A 2,500-nucleotide genomic window follows, 5' to 3' on the forward strand; every position below is an offset into this window, starting at 1 on the left:
GGTAGCCCGTATCCGCTATTCCTGCGTCCCGTGAACGCCCCGCAGCGGAATGAGCGACACCGGGACGCTCCGCACGGTCTAAGCTTTCCGGCAATATATAGCTTTCCCGGGGGAAATGCATTTTTAAGCATTTTCATGGAGGTCAGAAAATTAAAAACCCACCATATGAAGCATAAGTTCGGCCTCAAACCATCATATTTGACCCGCGGAGACTTCCAGAAATCCTTATTCTGTTAAAAATCACACACAGAGCCGCTCTTGGATGAAACGGGGACATTTATTCATTAAAAACCCGCCATATGAGGCATAAGTTCGGCCTCAAACCATCAGATTAGACCCCCGCAGACATCCAGGAATCCTTATTCTGTTAAAAATCACACACAGAGCCGCTCTTGGATGAAACGGGGACATTTATTCATTAAAAACCCGCCATATGAGGCATAAATTCGGCTTCAAACCATCAGATTTGATCCCCGGAGACTTCCAGGAATCCTTATTCTGTTAAAAATCACACACAGAGACCCGCAATTAATTAATTAAGCAAGCCCGAAATAAAGCGCTGTGACGGCGGCTGGGAGCAGTGCTTTTCTTCGTCCACAAGATGGAGCCACAGACCACCAGACCGGGAGCTTAAATTAATAAACACCCTGAAAATAGTGCCTGGAAAGAGGCTGGAAAAATCAAACCTGACCCCTGCAGACATCCAGGAATCCTTATTCTGTTAAAAATCACACTGAGAACCAGGCCTGGAGGTCACAGGCCACCACAATTAATACATACCCTGAAAATAGTGCATGGAAAGGGGCTGGAAAAATCAAACCTGACCCCTGCAGACATCCAGGAATCCTTATTCTGTTAAAAATCACACTTGGAACCAGGCCTGGAGGTCAGAGGCCACCACAATTAATATATACCCTGAAAATAGTGCATGGAAAGGGGCTGGAAAAATCAAACCTGACCCCTGCAGACATCCAGGAATCCTTATTCTGTTAAAAATCACACTTGGAACCAGGCCTGGAGGTCACAGGCCACCACAATTAATATATACCCTGAAAATAGTGCATGGAAAGGGGCTGGAAAAATCAAACTTGACCCCTGCAGACATCCAGGAATCCTTATTCTGTTAAAAATCACACTTGGAACCAGGCCTGGAGGTCAGAGGCCACCACAATTAATATATACCCTGAAAATAGTGCATGGAAAGGGGCTGGAAAAATCAAACCTGACCCCTGCAGACATCCAGGAATCCTTATTCTGTTAAAAATCACACTGAGAACCAGGCCTGGAGGTCACAGGCCACCACAATTAATATATACCCTGAAAATAGTGCCTGGAGAGAGGCTGGAAAAATCAAACTTGACCCCTGCAGACATCCAGGAATCCTTATTCTGTTAAAAATCACCCATACAACCAGGCCTGGAGGTCAGAGGCAGCCTTACTTGATAAATACCCTTGAAATAGTGCCTGGAGAGAGGCTGGAAAAATCAAACTTGACCCCTGGAGACATCCAGGAATCCTTATTCTGTTAAAAATCACACTGACAACCAGGCCTGGAGGTCAGAGGCAGCCTTACTTGATAAATACCCTTGAAATAGTGCCTGGAGAGAGGCTGGAAAAATCAAACTTGACCCCTGCAGACATCCAGGAATCCTTATTCTGTTAAAAATCACCCATACAACCAGGCCTGGAGGTCAGAGGCAGCCTTACTTGATAAATACCCTGAAAATAGTGCCTGGGATGAGGCTGGAAGATTCAAATTTGACCCCTGCAGACCTCCAGGAATCCTTATTCTGTCAAAAATCACACTGAGAACCAGGCCTGGAGGTCAGAGGCCACCACAATTAATACATACCCTGAAAATAGTGCCTGGAAAGAGGCTGGAAAAATCAAACCTGACCCCTGCAGACATCCAGGAATCCTTATTCTGTCAAAAATCACACTGACAACCAGCTGGGGGGAAATTTCTTTATTGCATGCCCACTCAAGGAAGCCACAAGCAGGCCTCATTCAGCACAAACACTCACCTGCACACCTCCACGAATCCTTATTCTGTCAAAAATCCGGCCCCGGAGCTCCAGGGGGGACAAAATTCAAGTAATACGCCCAAAACAAACCACTCAACCCCGCGCGGCGCAGTACTTTTTTTCGTCCACAAGAGGGAGCCACAGGACAGCCGATAAAACCTCCGTGGGCCACTCTCAGCAGCCAATATGCCCGGAATGCTGCTTTAAAAACGGCAAACGGTCGTGGAAACATGCCCTGCAAAGCTCCGGAGGTGTCTTTGTGCAATTTACAGACCGCACAGAGCTCCACACGGACCAAACACACAGCAAATGCCCAGACAGAGCCAAGCTGCCCGGCCACGGATTTCAAACAAGCTCCCCCAAACACATGGAGCCACAAACAACCCCACGCACCTCTCGAGCCTGCATACCCACACTTAAGCACCCCTCCGCGGACTACACCAACCAATGTGCGGCCCCTGGAGGCTCGTGCCCCT

This window comes from Gambusia affinis, linkage group LG17 (assembly GCF_019740435.1).
Source record: "Gambusia affinis linkage group LG17, SWU_Gaff_1.0, whole genome shotgun sequence".
In the NCBI taxonomy this organism is placed as follows: Eukaryota; Metazoa; Chordata; class Actinopteri; order Cyprinodontiformes; family Poeciliidae; genus Gambusia; species Gambusia affinis.